Below are 9,606 nucleotides of genomic sequence, written 5' to 3'. Positions count from 1 at the left end.
ATAGAAAGTGGCCAAATGAGCCTTAGGGTTGCTCGTTCCGTCAAATTTAAGAAACTTGCGAGGGAGGTTTTCCAGATTGTCATCCCCGTCTAGGCCATGGTAAAAATCTTCACTAGAGTAGGTCTACTTGCCCTTGCTTTTGGCTTGGATATCCTTGATAGCCCGATTCATTTCTTTCACTGTTCTTGCATTGGGTCATTAACTGGAATGGGCTTGTTTATTGATTCAGGCTCTGCAGCGACTTTTACGAACTGCGGTGGAGGATTTTGATGATAAACAAACTGTTCTTCCTCTTCTGATTCCTCTTCAACCGATTCTATTTCTTAAGAGGCAGTGTCAGGCTGTGCTTTCTTTCTGACAATCTTGATTGGCCTTTTCACAGCCTTCTTCTTGGGCTTGCTTTTCGGAGCAGCCTCCTTCTGACTGGCTTCTGCCTGTTCTGACATCATTCTGGTCATCATTCTTTTGAATAGGTTGTACATGGCGGGGTCTATATCATCGGCCTGATTCTGATTTTGCCCCCTGACTGACTTAGGAGAGCTGACGGCCTCAACTTCACTGTCGCTGTGCTGAGGAGCAGTCTCTTTTTCAGCTCTGGTTTGCACCATTTTTGACAATGCCAGATGATTTCTAAAGAAGTAGAAGAACGGTTACAGCTCAGAGGAATTTTTTTGAAAATGCGATTTTTGAGGAAAAGACATGAAAGAAGGAATTGATAGACAATTTAGATAAGTTATCCCATCACCAGGGATTAGGTCATCACAAATTTTTGCAATGATTGTGTCACCCTTTGGTGGTAACAAAAATGCGCCTTATGACCTAGGCGAGGTCGTCCATCGTGACGAGAGATAATCGAAGAAAGAATATATAAAATGGGTCTCATCACTGGGGATGAATTCGTAACCATATAAAACAAAAATAAGATTTTGCCATCAAAAGCTTTTTATCAGAACAAAGGTTTGCATTTTCATTGATGATAAAATTTAAATACAAAGAGAAGGTGGGCAGACAGTTTGCCACCATTCTCGATACTCTGATGATACATTAGGACCAGAAAATATAGACAAAGGAATAAAAGAGTCCCAAGTGTATTTGGCAACGTGGTATGCTCCAGACCACTGATCCGACCGTAGATCAAACTCTGGCATGTGACTTGTCGGGAAGCGGGTGTTGACACGAATCTGCCGCTGCGAGAACTGTCGGAGACACCTCTCTGGCTGATAGTCGACGCAGAAGAAAGGACCGAGCAATTTGTAGCGCTTGTCACGAGCATAGGTGTATCGAGGAACGGTCTCTCTTCTGTCGAAGAAATCCCAAACGATCTCCTCCAGATGCATTTTCTCGATCAAAGCTCGACACTGAATGGCCGACTTTGGCTGCTTAATGCTAAATCTGAAAGAACTGGCTTTTGACGACACATGTCGTAGGAACCACGACTGCAAGGCATACGTGCATCCTTCCACCAAAATGGTTTCTCCGAGGGCGAAACGAGCCAAGCCTCTGTAGAGAAAAGCTAGAGCTGCCATGGACACCGAGAGCCGACGGGTCTGCTTGCTTCCCCATCTTCGAAAGAGTTGGGCGACTCTGATATCGATGAAATTCTGACCATCCTGAAAGAATGCTAGTCCTACTGTGCATAGGACCATGGCATGCTGGATTCTTTCTTTCGCTGTCCGGGACAAGGTATTGACTTCTTCATAGGCTCCATACTTGTGATAGAGTTCGAACTGATCGATGAACTGACTTCCGTTGATCTCCGTGAGAGGCCAGGATCTGCTCCCTGTAGCTCTGACCAATGCTTCTCGAACATCTATCCCTTTGACATTGATCAAGAACTGCTGCTCGACCGGGTCGTCTGGCTGACCAGCTGGCTCTGGCAATCCCATGATGTCACTGAACTCATCCATTAGCAAAGTCATCTCCCTCCAAGGAAACCAAAACGTGCAGGTACGCGGATTCCATCGTTCTTCTATAGCTTGAATTAGACTGTCGTTGATGGTTCGCTTGCCAACTGCCGATGCCATCTCCAATCCACAATCATCCAAGTGGTCTGGGAACATACTCGAGAAGGCGGAGAAACAAGAATAGTACCACCGAGGGAATAAGGTACGAGACTGGATGACCCGATGATCTGGGGTTCCATCCCTTATTTGATAAAAGACATGATCCCAGGGAAAGATAGCATCGGGAGATTCGGATGCCATTGGAATGATAATTGTGGCAGGAGAGGAAAAGAGTTAGATAGAATGCAGGACTTACGGATAGACCTTTTGATGAAAGAAGATGACAAACACCAATCCTGGAAATTTTGGAAAGAACAGGGGATTTGGAAAAAGTTTTGACATACAAAAGGGGAAAAGAATATAGGTAAAGGAAAAAATATGCACCTGGGGTTTTCGGAAATAGAGGAAATTTTGAATAGTGTACCTAGGTTTTTAGAGAAGTTTTTGATATACACAGGAGAATATAAGGAAAAAACATCGTACAATCGGAGTTGCACAAACAAGGATGCGCACACAGCACTCCCTAAAGGCTGACTCTAAATGCAATACTTGAAATAGCTTGTAGGACCTTAATCCTAACTCTATGGTTTAGATCATCTGATTCCATACAAGGTATGCCAATATACTCAAGCCGAAGCTCGAAGTACGTGGCATATAAGATATTTCTCCGGTTCTACGATTTCCTAAGTTTCTTAGATTTCTGTGTGTTTTTTAGTTTAGAACAGAAACGAGCATGCTGTTTTGGATTGAAATATTCACTGTTAATTTCTGATTTTTTTATATGTGATACATGCACATGTAATTGAACTACTGTAAAAAAATCAAAGATTTTGGAATTTGGGAACCCTGTCAGAAAAATCAGACATCAAATCGGATTTTTAAAACTTTAGAATCGTTGTTAAAATCAGAAGGATAACTTGCTGTTATGATATTTTTCTCATCCTATATCCGATTTGAAATCTGTAAAGTGCCATGGATTCATATTGATTAGAGATATCTACTGTGAAATTTTGAGATTTTTTGATATCTATTCACTATTTTTCCTCTGACAGAAAGTGTGATTTTAAATTTAAAACTCGTTAGGGTTTACCGAAACCCTAATCAGACTTGTGTTATTCATAGATCCCAAACCACAGATCCAATTCATGATCTATAAAAAGTGAGTATTGTTAATTTTTCTGTTTACTGTTCACTGCTAAAATTTTATAGATTTTTGATTAAGTTTGCCATTTATTTCTGTATTTTCAATCTGAAGTAGCTGTTTTAACCCCTGTTAGGTTTGTTAGATTCTAGTTCAGATTGCCGGAAGAGTTTCTCCCTAACAGAAGATGCTTTTTCCAATCTGTAAATTGGGAAATATCTATTTTTCTTTTTAGATTATCTCTGTAAAAATTCAAAAGTTTTCATGGAGGATTGACTCCTGATTCGGGTCTAACTCTTAAACTGGTTGGTGACCTAGGTTAAAAATAGCTTATTTTAGGTTGTTAATGCAATTTTAGGATTAAAATAATGTCAAAAAATTTATTTTTGCAATTGTTATCTGATTTTAGGGTTATAATAAGTGTCTGAGCCAATTTTTATGAAATTTAGAATTCATTTGATGTCTGAATTAATAAAATTGCAAAACAGGATACCTGAAAGATCCAAAAACACTAATAAAATCATAATTTTGGTGATATTTCTTGATTTTTGTATATAATTTCATGTTTTTAGGGTTTACTCATATCTAGAATCATATTAGGGTGTTTCATGTTTGATTTTGTGTTTATTTTAATCATAAATCCCAAGTTTTTACCAAAATCTATTTCAGAAAACCCTGATTTCAAGGCCATAGTCTTGCTATCAGGGGCAATTTGGTCATTTGACCTCAATTTCGAAATTCTAAACCCTAATTTTCATATTTTTAATCATGACACATCATATTTAGTTTGGTTTATCTTTATTTGAATTTCAAAACTTGCATTTTACAAAATATCTTTCTGAAAACCCTGATTTCAAGGTCATAGTCTTGCTATTAGGGGTATTTTGGTCATTTTGACCCCAATTTTGAAATTTCAAATTCCATTTTCATATTTATTCAATCTTATTTCATATTTTATCAATTTTTATTTAAGGGAATCATGGAAAAGGCTTATATCTAGCAAAATCTAGTAATTTCTAGATATTACTGGATAAACCTAGAAAAGCCAACATATTTTCATTAACCAGTTTTTCTAATTTTGCAGGGACATTGAAGACTTTATTTTCAGTCATTTAAATTCAATAGTGATGTAAATTAAATTAAATTTGGAATAAGAATTTAAATTTCAGCTTAGACTAGGATTGCATTGCATATAGTTTAATTCTGCAAATATTAAATGTCTGATGAATGTATCATTCATGCACATTTTTATCAATTCACTATGGTCTACACGAATGGCACGTGCACTAGCTCTTATGGAGTTGACAAACTTTGTGGAATTTGTATTTATAGCCACAGTCAGAATACGAATGATACCCAAATTTGTAATCTTCGTATTAGCCACATTCAGCCTACACTCTTAGGCTAACTTCAAAATGCACTGCATTTCTCAAAAATACAAAAAGGATTTTCTCAATTCTTCAAAATCAAGTATTTCAAATCCATATTCATTCAATTCATGCATTTGCAAATTTCAATTTTAATTCAGAAAAATCAGTTTTCTCAAAAATTTCCTAAGTCTTATTCAAAAATCGATTTTCTCAAAATATTGATTTGCCAATGATATTTCAAGTATTTCCCAAGTTCCAAATTCGATTTTCTAAGTTATATTTTTAATTTCAAAGTTTGAATTCAAAGAAATCAAGTTTTCCGAAGTTATTTCATATTTCTCAAAATCGATTTTCACAAAACCTCTAGATTCTTCAGAAATTGATTTTCACTTTCTCAATATCTCAATCATGATTCACGATTTTCCAAGTGTTATATTTTCCAAGAAATTTTCAAGTATTTCAGTTATTCAAAGCAAACATCATGTTTTCAAACTTGCATTTTCAGAAATTCATAGCACATGCCTGATTCTTTGTGCATTTAGGAAATAGAACATGATTCAGACAAGTTGAGCAAAGCTAAGCACACAATTGATCCTTGGTTCAATTACCCCTGGTAAAGGCGCCAGGAACGGTTGAACCTCGTACCGACAGGCAAGTCCCATTCTTCGGAATTATCTCGCATTTTAAAACGGAGGCGAGTTATTTTCAAAAACTTTTTTCAAAGGTCAGTTTGACTCGCAAAAAGTAAAAATTTTGCGATGATAACAGGTTTGGCGACCGAGATGGGACCTGTCTTCGCCTGATCAATTGTGTGCTTAACTTAGTTCAAATTTTCAAAATCGTGTTCCATGGAATGTCAGCTTTTACTTTATAATATCATGTGAACCTAGGAGCCTAGACTTGAATCCAGCTGACATGGATCTCATATAGACTAAGTATGGTTTGTTTGGTCCATATTGAGGAGGAAATATTCATGCTCACATAGACTTAGGTCTAATACAACCCTCTTCAATCTAGGTTTGATTGAAAACAATGTTTGCTTCTTCAAATATTTCAAAACTCTATCTCTTTAGGACATAGAGCCTTCTGATTTGCTTGCATGTGCTCATGTTTTCAAAAACCACCCCACCTACTTTTACCCGGTCTTCACGTTGCTGGGCTTTCTTCCAAAACCATAGTTCGGGATAAAGCCTCACAACTGGGCCACCTATTTGGGTGAAAACCCCCCTGCCACGTACCAAGGGCCATAGTCCAATGTATATCGGCAGGTGCTTAAGGATGTTGGAAAACTTGAACCTAGAATCGGAGAAATTGATTTTATGCCACGTACATCGAGCCTCGGCTTGAGTATATAGGCATAGCATGATTGGACACAGATGATCTGAATCTTAGAGTTAGAATTAAGGTCCTACAACTATTTCAAAATTTGTGCATCTAGAGTCAGCTTTTAGGGAATGTTGTATGTGCATACTTGTTTGTGCAGAATGTAATTGAATGTGTTATAATCATGTCCTTTTTATTTTCCATATTTTCCCAATTTTCCAAAATACTCGACGGTTTTTCAGAAATTCCCAATCCATTTCCATATACTGTCCATGTCTTAAACCTTGGACGATTTTTCAAATGCTTCATTTTCCATTTTATGAAGTATTCCTTCATATTTCATTAAACCGTGGATGATTTTCATAAAATTCTCCTTATTTTCCTCAAAATTCTAGGTGATTTTCCATCCTTTCGTTCTTCTGGATCTCGAATTTCATGCTTTATTATCATGCGCGCATCTTTTTAAAAATCCTTGTATTTTCCCGTCTTATTCCAAATTTTCCATGTTTTCCAGTCTACCCTGATGGCATCCAGTCAACTTGATTCAGTCTTTCCTGAAGGTCACATCTCCTACGAGGTGCGACAAGGTCTTCTAGAACATCGAGTCCTCAGCACCGGATCCTTCATTCCCCGGTGGTACTATTCATGGCTCAAGAACTTCTATCGTATGTTTCCAGACCATTTGGACGATTGTGGATTGGAACTGGCATCCACAGTGGGAAAGCAGACAGTCAACGGCAATTTTATCCATGCACTAGCAGAACGGTGGAATCCGAGCACTTCTACTTTCTGGTTCCCATGGGGCGAGATGACACTACTGATAGATGAATTTTCAGAAATCATGGGATTGCCCGAGCCAGCTGGTCAGCCTGGAGATCCATTGGAGAAACAGTTTTTTATTAATGTCAAGGGTCTGGACCCCCGAGATGCTTTAGCTCGCATGATAGGACGCAAGTCTTGGCCTTTGATTGAGGAGGATGGAAACAAATATGTGTACCTGCTCGAAATCTATAGACAGTATGGGGCATTTATGGAAGTCAGCTCATTGTCCAGGACAACTCGAGAGAGAATTCAACATGCGATGGTCTTATGCACTGTGGGACTCGCTCTATTTCCAGATGGACGAAATTACATGGATATCAAGATAGTTCAACTTCTGCGAAGGTGGGGGAGTCGACAGACCAGCTGCTTCTCTATAGCCATGGCCGCACTCACTTTTCTATACCGAGGGTTGACCCGTTTCACACTCGGAGAATCGATTCTAGTCGAAGGGTGCACCTACGCATTACAATCTTGGTTCATCCGGCATGTGCCAGCCCGAGCCAGCTCATTCAGATATAATGGTGAAAAGCTTCTTCCAGTTGCTCGATACCGATTCTTGATCGATAACCTTCAGAAGGAAGAGGTCGTATGAGACTACTTTGATCGTCAGAAATTACCTCCCAGATATACTTATGCATATGGCAAGCGATTCAGGCTACTTGGCACATTCTTCTACGCATACTACCATCCAGAGCGGTGTGTCAGGCAGTTCTCTCAGAGACAAAAGCGTGTAGAGATTCGTCCACTATCAGGGATCTTGCCAGAGTTCAATCTCACATCAGATCAGTGGTCCGGAGCATACCATTCTGCCAGACATGGCTGGGATTCTTTTGTTACTCTCACTATTTTTCCTGGTCCTCGAGTGTCCTCTGATTATCAGGAGTGGTGGAAAATTGTCTGCCCCCCTCCCCTTTGTCAAGTGTATTATTAAAATCATATTTTCAATAAAATTCCTTTAATCTTCAGTTCATCTTGGTTTGACGACCTCGCCTAGATAACAAGGCATATTTTCAGTTGTTTATTTTGCAAAAAATGGCAACGCAATTGTCGTAATCCCAGTGATGACTCAATCCCTAGTAATGGGATATTCTTTAAATTGTCTACCAAAATTCTCAACAAATATCTTCCTCCAACCCAATTTCTTTCAAAAGCCTAATCATCAGTTCTGCCTTGTAGAGAGCACCAGTGACATTCAAAAGAATATTTGTGATATTTGATGGTTCATACAAGGTCCGGAAAGAAAACCGCATCAGTCGAAGGTATTGCATACCCAACAGCTTCATAAGAGGAAATAGACTCACCCCGTAGTCAGGGTCAGCAAGCAGAGGATGACGTGGATCCCCAGATGTACGTCATGTTCAAGAAAATGATGACCAAGATGCTGGCAGAGCAAGCTGAAGCCAGTGCTGAACAGACTCAGATCAAATAGAAGGATAGGGGCCACACGGCCAGGAATGTGAAAATCAGTAAAAAGCAGAATCGTCATGAGGAAATGTCTGATGAGTCAGAATCAGCAGATGATACTGACAAAGAGTATGAAAACAAGCAAGAATTCAAAAGGTCGACTCAGGGGCAGGGGTCAGCCTACAAATCCAAGAATCAGTCTGTTGACGACCCTACGCTGTCACAACTTAAAGATGTGATGAAGATGGTTAAGGATCTTCAAGCTCGTGACAAGGGCAAAAGAGTCTTTACAAGTGAAGACTTCTATGATGGACTGGATGGGGATGATGATCTTGATAATCTCCCCAAGAAATTTATCAAGTTTGACGGTTCAGGTGATCCAAAAGTATATCTCGCCCTATTCTTTGCAGAATGTTCCAGGTTCAAGAGGAACAATCGTGCCTTATTTCTCTGCTTTCCTCGCAGTTTGGAAGGTGTCGCAGCAAAGTGGTACTCAGAGCACATTAATCCGATAGAACTGAAAGAGTTTGACAAAGTGGTCAATTTATTTATTGAGTGCTTTCTATTCAATGCTGAAGCACTCCCGACTCTCAGTCATCTCTGCAGTCTGAGGCAGAAGGAGAACGAGAAGGCCAGGGATTTCATTCATAGATGGAGATCCGCTTGCAATAAGATGCGTGAGCCAATAACAGAAGGACACGCACTATCTTTGATCCTGAGCAACTTCTCGCAACCCCTGAGGGGACTGATTTCTACATCTCCATCAAAGAGCTTCATAGAACTGACAGAACGAGCCGAATGACTCGAGTTGAGTATGGAGAACGGATCTTATGAAGGTTTAATGTTTACAAAGAATAACATTCAACAAGAATCAAAGAAGAAAACCCATTTTACCTACTCTGCCAGTAATAGCAAGAATCAGAACAAAAGAAATGGGAAAAATCACAGTTATGCTTTAGGAGGGTCAAATCCCAACAAAAGTGATCAGAAAGGCAAGTCGATTATTCAATATGATAGGCAGCCACAACAGACCCTCGAACAAAGATCAAGACCACAGGAAAAGTCGAAGCGGGAAGGATGGAGTTATAACCGCAAGTTTACTCCTCTAGACCAGTACCTCGAGACAGTATTAGAATATATGCTCGACAGTGATATGATTAAGCTTCTAAGGGTAGCTGATCCGTCAGTGGTTATGGGAAAAATGAAGGATAGATTCTACAAGTTCCACCGAACTGTGGGACATGATACCGAGAACTGTTTCGTTCTCAAAAACATCATACAAGATTATATTGACAAAAATCTGTTGGTAGAAGGGGCTGAATTTGAGAAAATGGGAATTCTAAATCAGCCTTTCTTGCAGCACTCAACAGCAATGATATCTGATCATCCCTTTCAGCCACAAGATCATATCCAGCCATGCTCTAGCAGCAATATCAAGGTACAACATCAGGTATTAGTGTTGCATAAGGCCCAGTCCAGTTCTCAAAAGATGGACCTCGTTTCAGCATTCAGTAGGTTGAAAGTTTCGAGAGAGCCCGCTGGA

This window comes from Nuphar pumila, chromosome 13 (genome assembly GCF_984573655.1).
Source record: "Nuphar pumila chromosome 13, dmNupPumi1.hap1.1, whole genome shotgun sequence".
Taxonomy (NCBI): Eukaryota; Viridiplantae; Streptophyta; class Magnoliopsida; order Nymphaeales; family Nymphaeaceae; genus Nuphar; species Nuphar pumila.
The sequence above is the reverse complement of the archived record's forward strand: the minus strand, read 5'-3'. Positions refer to the sequence as shown.